This window comes from Prunus dulcis, chromosome 2, assembly GCF_902201215.1.
Source record: "Prunus dulcis chromosome 2, ALMONDv2, whole genome shotgun sequence".
Taxonomy (NCBI): domain Eukaryota; kingdom Viridiplantae; phylum Streptophyta; class Magnoliopsida; order Rosales; family Rosaceae; genus Prunus; species Prunus dulcis.
The window spans coordinates 7533955-7544241 of NC_047651.1; positions in this window are offsets into that span (position 1 = coordinate 7533955).

A 10287-nucleotide genomic window follows, 5' to 3' on the forward strand; every position below is an offset into this window, starting at 1 on the left:
TGTATGTGCAGGTATGTACAAGACCTGATCTGGCTTTTGCAGTCAACATGTTAGGGTGGTTTCAGTCTAACCCTAGACAAGCACATTGGGTTGCAGGGAAGAAAGTCATGAGATACCTATAGAGAACAAAAGACTACAAGCTGGTATTCAAAAGAAGTGAGATTTTGGAATTACAAGGATTTGCATATGCAGACTTTGCAGGTTGTCAAGACACGTTAAAATCCACATCTGGTTTTGTGTTTATGTTTGGAGGAGCTGCAGTTTCAAGGAGAAGCATAAAACAGCCTCTCACAGCAGGTTCCACAATTCTTGCTGAATTTCTAGCATGCTATGAAGGCCCCTTCAAAGGCTATGTGGTTGAGGAACTTTATTATTAGCTTAAATGTGGTGGAATCGATTCACAGGCCTATTCAGCTATGGAATGACAACAGTGCAGTAGTGACTTTTGCTAAGGGAAACAAAAGAACATGAGGTTCAAGGCTGCTGGATGTAAAGTTCATAATTGTCGAGGAAAAGATCAGTCAAGGATACACCACCATAGTTCATAATAGTGTACCACTTTCTTAACCCATGTAATTTTACATGTTAATATTAATTAATAATTAGATCCACCATAATTGGGAGTTGATGACAGTACACTATTTTCTGAAGAAAGTTGAGGTTCCATCTCAAAATCAATTGGCAAGAGGGGGAGTAGTCTAACTCTTTATAAACCCGGGCTAAGTCCCTTAACATTTCAATGTGGGACAAACACTCTCAACATTTTCTTGTAATTTCTAGAACTCAGTCCAACATGGAAAATTTGACATAATTTATGGGAAGCAATTTGTGCCAAAGGAAAGTGGGTGTTGATAGGAAATTTCACAGCAAGATCATACGACTTGTAGGCTTGGGTCCTACAGGCGGCCACTTTTGATGAGCTATTTTGTCATTGTATAACCGGTACAGCGTTGCTTATGATGCAAACCAACCACAAACAATCTCAAAGTCTTATTTTATTTTACTTCGAGTAAGAAAATAAAAAAATGTAAAAGTGTTCCGAAAGCGAAAACATGGTTTTGGTTTTTTCTCTAATTGCATTCAGAGGTGCTTATTAACAAGTGCTGACCAATTATGAATTTTATCGTTTGCTGAATAATACCATGTCCATAATGTGCGACAAGCACGGAATTGATAGGCAAATGTGGTGTACCATGTCCATTTCATATGTTTTATAGGACCGATGTTCCTCTTATATTACACAGAGTACATAACATAAGTAATTAACAAAAGAGAGCAATTTACATATATGCATGTAGAAATTATACAGGCAGCCCATTCTGCAGCTCGGCATCCTTGGTCAAGTGGCCAATAATATTCCTGAAAAGCTCTTTCAACTTGTCGGATGCATGAGCAAATTCTTCAGCTCCGCTTTGATACAATCTTCTTACCTCAACTGCACTTTGATGGTATGACTTTGATACAACTATCGCAAGACAAATGCTCCACACGAAGATGGCAAACCATCCCAAAGCTGGAACAGTGATTAGCAATTCTAAGTTCAACGCAAAAGTTCCAGACAAGAGGCTAATCTTATCCATGACCTCGGCCAAATCTGGATTATCATGAGCTTGGAGTATCTTGGCAGCATATGAGCCGAAGTAAACCAACAAAGCAACGATGAACGCCAGCATAGTAACGCGGTCTGTGACGAAAAGAGAAGCGACTTCAGCTCCGTGATTGATTGGGAGAAGCGCGGCTAGCATGGTGATGGCAGAGGAAATACATTTGTGCAATTCCTTTGTAGAACTGCCATGATGACGACGCTCCTGCTGCTCGCTTGTGCTGTTATTAATTGTACGATGAAAAAATTCAACAGAATCGCCTTGGATTATCTATACAATTTCGTTTGGTCAAAATTATACCATCTTAAACCAGAAAATCTTTGGGCAAAAGTTGTATTATTACCAATATTTCGAAAGCATAAGACTAATAACAGTTTTCACCAAAAAAAGATTAATAAAAAGTAATATTGTCAGTTGTATATGAGTAGTTAGCTAGCTAGGAAGTACTTACGCATGAGATGAAGGTGTTGGAAGGTTAGCACCTTGATTCATCCCAGTGTTTGTACTAAGCCCCTTCCCCCTAAAGAAATAATTCACAGAAACAAGCGTTAAGCAACGGAAAAAAATGTTTGAATTTTGAGCTACGTAATTATATTTAACGTACAAAATGAAAGAAGAGAAGTATGTGCATGCTAACTTCGACTGTTTCGAACTTTCGATCAAGGTCTTCGTCTTCCTTTGGAAAGAGCTAATATAATTCAGAAGGAAGTATTACTCTATCCTTCATGTTTTTGGAAGGAAAACGAAAGATATTTATAGTGCTTTATACCAGATACTGTCATAATCAAAGCTAATATTCCAAAATCATCCTCTCTCTCTTCACAAATCTAAAACAAGTAACTTTTAATTCTCATCACCCTCTCTCTCTCTTCTACCATGTCTTTTAATTCTCTCATACTCTCTCTCTCTTCACCCTCTCCCTCTATTTTCTCAAAAAATTAACTTTTAACTCTCTCTCTCTCTCTCTCTCTCTCTATATATATTTTCGACTCGTTCTATCTTCTACTCTCTATATCTTTTCTAAAAAAGTAACTTTTAATTCCATTCTACTCTCTCTCTTCTCTTCAATATTTCTTGCGTCTCTTCTCTATGAACCCCATTTCCTCCTTTCTCATGCTAATGAGGCCTATGAGAAAAACACTGATAAGAAGTTATTGACCTAAAGAAAAAAGTTGTTGGCTATTTTTATTCACTCATCACCTCACCCTCTCTCTCTCTCTCTCTCTCTCTTCGCAAATCTAAAACAACATCATCCTCTTTCTCTTCACAAATCTAAAACAAGTAAATTTTAATTTTAATCACTCTAAATCATCTCTATATATATATATATATATTATATATATATCCGGCATCATATATATTAAATCAAAAACAAGTGACTTTGATTTCTCATCTCATATATATATATATATATTTATATATATATATATATATATATATATATATATATTTCACCAAATCTAAAAACAACATCGTCAGAAAATCTATGACTATTTTTATTCTGATCTCTTTCTTTGTTTTAATCATATTTCTGATTCTCTTCTCTTCTCTCTTCTCTCTCTCTCTTCTCTCTCAACATCTCCTCTTTTTCAAAAAATATATATATATATATATATATATATATATATATATATATATATATATATATATATATATCTCTCTCTCTCTCTATATATATATATATATATGTATATATCTCCGACTCGTTCTATCTTCTACTCTATATCTTCTCTAAAAAAAAAGTAACTTTTAATTCCCTTCTACTCTCTCTCTCTTCAATATTTCTTGCGCTCTTCTCTATGAACCCCCTTTCCTCCTTTCTAGGGAATTGCGAGAAGATTAAGACACTAAGAGAAAAATGCTAAAATATGAAAACTATAAGAGAATATTTATTTGTGGGAATTTTCTGTGTATTCTTCTCCTTGTAGGAGGTCATATTTATAACACAACGAAACCTGAATGAGCAAGTAAATAATAAATTCCTAAATCTATTTGCAGTAGGAAATCAGGAATTAAAGTAAATCAATTACAATTATAATAGGAATTCTTGGTGTGTAAGGAAAGTAAGTCAATATCCACAAGTCACGCCAACACTCCCCCTCACGTTGGTGCATAGATGTCGCCAATGCCCAAATGATCTAGTGAATTGTGGAATGTTTTACTGGAAATCGCCTTTGTCAACATATCCGCCAATTGATCCTCGGATTTCACAAAAGGAAACTGAAACACTTTAGCCTCAAGCTTTTGTTTGATGAAGTGTCGATCCACCTCAACATGTTTAGTACGATCATGCTGAACCGGATTCTGTGCAATGGCTATAGCAGCCTTGTTGTCACAAAAGAGATTCATTGTGGATGTAGGTTTATACCCAAGTTCAATAAGCAACTTTCTTAACCAAAGAAGTTCACAAATCCCTTTAGTCATGCCTCTGAACTCGGCTTCTGCACTGGATAAAGCTACTACATTCTGTTTCTTGCTTCTCCATGTCACCAAATTACCTCCCACGAATGTGAAGTAACCCGATGTGGATTTTCTATCTGTTACATTACCTGCCCAATCTGCATCTGAATAACCATCAATATTTAGATGACCATGCTTTGAGAACATAAGTCCTTTTCCAGGTGCAGACTTCAAATATCTAAGTATCCAGAAGAACTGCATTCATATGGTCTTCACTTGGAGAGTGCATAAATTGACTGACAACGCTCACCGCATAAGCAATGTCTGGTCGAGTATGTGACAAATAGATCAATCTTCCCACTAACCTTTGGTATCTTTCTTTGTTAGTTAGAACTTGATCCGGATATTCTCCAAGATGATGATTCTGAACAATAGGAGTGTCCACAGGTTTACAATCTAGCATCCCTGTGTCTGTCAACAAGTCTAAGACATATTTCCTTTGAGAGAGAAATATGCCTTGCTGCGATCGAGCCACCTCAATTCCCAAAAAAATACTTGAGTCCACCTAGATCCTTCATCTCAAACTCCGTAGCCAGATAGTCTTGTAGCTGTGATATTTCCTGTTTATCATTCCCGGTAATAATCATATCATAAGAAGTTATTTTGTGAAACAACTCGCAAGAGTGTTATAAATATGAAATCCATAGGTAATAATCGCAAGAGTTTTAACATCATATAAGTGTTTTTGTAGCTGCCCAGTGGCTCCATGCCCTTATTCGTCTAGAACTCTGTACAACATGAATATATTGACATAATTGCTGGGAAGGAATTGGTGCCATAAGAAATAAGAAAGGAAGGAGACTGAAAATCAAAACAAAGAGAGAAATGATAGTTCCTCCGCAAAGTAGACCATGTACCTCAACATTTATTATTTTATGATTTTATTACTTTCTCATAGAATTAACAGCATTTGGATTCGCTTAAGTGGAAGGACAGATGTCACAATTTTAGACAGGAAGTAGAAAGGGGGACACAATTTGGGGACAGCAGATCTCAAGCCCGTTGGGGTAACCATGCAATTCCTGAACGTTGGAAGTTTTTTTATGGCTATTTAACAAGACAATTTAAACCAAGAGCAAATGGAGCTACGACTGAAACGAAGGCAAGAAGGGTTTGACTTACGGTTCTGATCGTGAAGGATCGCTAACAGGGAGGTTGGCCTGATGATTCATCCCGCGCGGTTGGCCAAAGTCTGCTGCAGTAAGAAAGAAACAGAATTTAGATCAAAGGCGCGTCGCATATTATTGGATATATAGTTTCTGTGTAACTGGGTTGAGACAGATTAAAAAAAAGGGAAAAAAGAAGAAGAAGCAACTGGGTTCTTAAGCTACAACATAAGAAAAAAAAACTGAGAGAAAAACAGTGCACTTAACTCGATCGTCTTATGAGTCTTTGAACAATTGTACAGAGACAACAAAATTCCATACCCAAAGCCAGAAAAAAAAAAAAAAAAATTAAAAGAAAGAAAAAAAATGAAGAAAAGAAGAAGCAACTGGGCATGTTCTTTTCCATATCCAGAGCCAGAAAAAACGAAGGCATGTAGATTTTGCAAAGTACTGCTTCCCCAGACAAATTGGGAAAAGTTTGGGACCAAAGCCAGCTTATAAGCCTTATCATCATGCACTACTGGCAGATTTTGGCGAACTCATGAGAAAAACAGACAAACAATGAAAGCAATAAAATGTGCACTTACTCTTGTAAACGTCTCACGGTTGTATGGTATGGTATAGATATTGAAAAGATTGATAATTCGAATATATTCAGAATAAAATAGAATGAGGTACAGAACCTTTATATAAATACAATAGCCAATTAGGGTGCTGGTTACTAGCCTAAAAAGGATCATTCCTTAATATACACGTCTACATAAAAGGAAGGAAATAAACTAAATATCTGTACAGATCAATGATTAATACTCAGAATCAATCACGTTGATTTAGTTGGGATTTTACGCTCCTCAACACTCCCCTTCAAGTTGGAATGTATGTTGATGATTCCTAACTTGCTGAGTAAAATCGCAAATTGTGGAAGACTCACGGCCTTTGTGAATATGTCTGCTGGTTGTTGTAAGGTGGAAATATGAGCCGTTTTGATCATTCCACTTTGAACCTTTTCTCTTACCAGATGGCAATCAATTTCAATGTGTTTAGTCCGTTCATGAAATACTGGATTCGAAGCAATGTGGAGCGCTGCTTGGTTGTCACAATATAACTTGACTGCATGTGAATGCTTAATGCCTAAATCTTGCAAAATATATCGTAACCAAGTAATTTCGCAGCAAGCGGCAGCCATGGAACGATATTCAGCTTCGGCACTAGATCGGGATACTGTGGTTTGCTTCTTGGTCTTCCAAGAAACCAAAGAATTGCCAAGAAATACACAATACCCGGTAGTAGAACGTCGAGTATCACGACATCGAGCCCAATCCGCATCACAAAAAGCATTTAATTGAATTGGACTGTTGGCAGAAAGAAAAATCCCTTGCCCTGGTGCACGTTTGACATAGCGCAAAACCCGATAAGCTGCCTCTAGGTGTGGTGTTCGTGGCTTATCCATGAATTGGCTTAGAGTGTGAACGGCATACACCAAGTCAGGCCGGGTAATTGTCAAATAGATCAGCCTCCCCACAAGCCTTCGATACGAAGATGGATCATCAATGTAGTCGCCATCATGTTTGCTAAGGGACAAATTCTGCTCCATGGGTGAATCGGCTGGTTTTGCACCAAGCTGTCCTGCATCCTCTAGTATTTCAAGTGCATACTTGCGTTGTGAAAGGGCGATGCCTTTGCTGGAATGAGCAATCTCGATGCCAAGAAAATATTTTAGTTGACCAAGGTCTTTCAATTTGAATTGTTGCAGCAAGTATGACTTGGTTGCTTCAATGTCTTGTAAACTATTCCCTGTCAAAATGATATCATCCACATAGATGAGTAAGGCAGTGAATGTGGCACCTCGGGTTCGGACGAACAATGAATAATCTGCCTTCGATTGACGATAGCCCGCTTGCGTAAGGGCTGTGGAAAGTTTAATAAACCATTGACGTGAAGCTTGCTTGAGTCCATACAAGGATTTATGAAGCTTGCATACACGAGTCTCCCCTTTTCGTCCGAATCCAGGAGGGAGATGCATATAAACATCTTCATCAAGATCACCATTGAGGAAAGCATTATTGACATCAAGCTGATGAAGATGCCAACGACGCGTGGAAGCAACGGCGAGAAGGAGGCGAACGGTGACAAGCTTTGCAACAGGGGCAAAAGTTTCCCGGTAGTCCAAACCCTCAACCTGACTATAGCCTTTTGCCACCAAACGTGCTTTATACCGATCAAGAGAACCATCAGGATGAAGTTTGACCTTGTAAACCCACTTACAACCAATGGGTTTCTTGCCGGGGGGCAAAGATTGAAGAGTCCATGTGCCATTAGCTTCGAGGGCAGCCAATTCTTGGGTCATGGCATGACGCCATTGAGGATCATGAGCTGCTTGAACATAAGAGGTGGGTTCTTTGACCGCTGAAAGAGAAGCACTAAAAACACGATGGTGTGGGGACAAACGGTCATATGTAAGGACATGAGAGAGAGGATGTTTGGTACCTTGGGGTTCAATCGACGCCGAGTTAGATGATGGGAGAGACCGGGCAGGTAATTTTATGTTGACATGATACTGCTGAAGATAACTGGGCATGGTGGTACGCCGGGGCAGTGGTGGAGATACCGGTGCGAGAGGAGATGGAGGTGCTGGAAGCACGAGATCAGGTGCTGGAAGTGCAAGAGCAGGTGCTGAAAGTGGTTCCAGCGCAAGGTCAGGCGCTGGAAATGCAAGAGCAGGGGCTGGAAGTGGTTCCAGCGCAAGGTCAGGCGCTGGAAACTGTGAACTAGGAGAAGGAAGTCTAGGAGTTGGGGCATCATCAAAATGGGTGGGATGAGAAAGTGGGAAGACAAGAGAAGAGTCGGTGGCGGAAGATGGAAAAGGGAAAGTAGTTTCATGAAAGATGACATCCCGAGAAATAAAAATTTTACCCGTAGTGAGATCATAAACCCGATAGCCCTTTGTGCCATATGGGTAACCAAGAAAAATGCAACGTGTGGCCCTAGCATCAAATTTGGTTGGACGTAGATGATGAGTAGAGGCAAAGCACAAACAACCAAAAACCCTTAAGTGGTCATAGACTGGGGGTTTTCGAAAAAGGACTTCGTAGGGAGTTTTTCCTTTAAGAACTTGTGTAGGAGTGCGGTTGATAAGATATGTGGCAGTGAGTATGGCATCCCCCCAAAATTTCTTAGGAAGTTTGGCTTGGAAGAGTAAAGCTCGGGCAACATTGAGAAGATGTCGGTGTTTTCTTTCGACTACTCCATTTTGCTGTGGAGTGGAGACACAACTAGTGTGATGTAAAATCCCTTTATCAGAAAAAAATTGTGTCATTAGAAACTCAGGTCCATTATCACTGCGAACAATTTTAACATGGGAAGAGAATTGTGTTTCAACAAGATTGATAAAGGTAGTGAGCTTTTGGCGTGCATCTGATTTGTGGTGCATTAAATAAACCCATGTACATCTGGAGTAATCATCTACAATGGTTAAGAAGTATTGTGCCTTAGTGATGGAAGGAACATGATAACCACCCCAAATATCAACATGAATTAATTCAAATGGCGCAAGTGAATTAATAGAACTCAAAGGAAAAGGATGGCGAGTTTGTTTAGCTAAAGGACAAACCAAACAATCATCAATGTCACAAAATTTCATGTTTTTAACAGAAAGAGAAAGAGCACGTAGGCTTTTATTTGAAAGATGACCAAGGCGTTGATGCCAAAGTTGAGAAGAAGAAGGAACAAGGGCTGAAACGGAATTGCACCCAGCTGTCTTCGCAGTATCAAGATAGTAGAGACCTTCCCTCTCAGTTCCCGTCCCAATCATCTTCCCCGAACGTCGGTCCTGAACAATACAAGATTCATTAGTGAACATGGCAAGACAAGAGGGGCTTTTGGTGAGCTTGCTCACAGAGATTAAATTTAATCTAAATGAGGGAACACAAAGCACATTATGAAGAATAAAATCATCCGAGAAACGGATAGTGCCGATGTGGGTGACATTGACAAGGGCATGATCAGGAAGGTACACTTGACGATTAGAGACTGGAGTGCATGTAGTCAACAACTTAGGCGAACAAACCATGTGATCGGTGGCACCAGTGTCAAAAATCCAGTTGAGTCCACCAACGAAAGCAGAGGCACATAAGGTGTTACTTGAGAGATCGCTGGTGCTGGAAGCAGTGCTAACATGATTAGCCAAAACTGTGGGCTTGTTTTGATTGAGGAGAGCAAGGAAGCTCTGGTATTGTGCTGCGGTGAGGTTGTATGTTGGAGGAGCTGCAGTTGCCACAGGAGTGGCATCAACATGATGGACCGAAGGAGAAAATGACCCCCGACGACCTTGAGAGTCACTGTTGCCGCCAGTGGATTGAGCCTTCTTCAATTTGCGGCATTGGTCAATAGTGTGCCGACGCCAGCCACAATAATCACATTTAAGATGTTCTCGACATGTATCAGAAGTGTGTCCTGTGGCATCACAACGTTCACACTTAAGATGAGGGTTTTTAGGTGAGAAATTTCTACCAGAATTTCGAGGACCATGAACGGTGAAGGCTGCGGCGTCAGTGACTGGTGTTTTCCCGAGGGCATGAGTAGAAATTGCTCGTTGCTTTTCATCTTGGGTGATAAGGGAAAAAGCTTTGTTGACTGCAGGAAATGGGTCCATCAGTAGGATTTGTCCTCGAACTCCAGCGTATGCGTCATTTAATCCCATAAGAAATTTCATGGTCTTTTGGTGTTGGTGGAATTGGAACATCTCTTTGGCTGCTCCGCAGTGGCAAGATGGAAGGGAGCAAAGTGCATCTCTCGCATCCCATAAGCCCTTCAACTTGGTGTAATAGGCACCGATGGTCATGCTTCCTTGAACGCAGTCATGAATTTCTTGCTCAATGTGGAAAAGATGGACACTATTAGCGTGAGAGAATCGTTCCTTTAGATCATTCCATATGTCGGACGCAACATCGTTATAAATGATGCTCGCACCAATATCCGGGGAGATGGAATTGAGGAGCCAGCTCTTGACAAGATTGTTACACCGTGTCCACTGTTGGAGAGTTGTGGAAGAACCATGTAGAGGCTTCTTGAGGGTGCCATCGACGAAACCTTCTTTGTTTTTGGTGTTGAGCGCCATG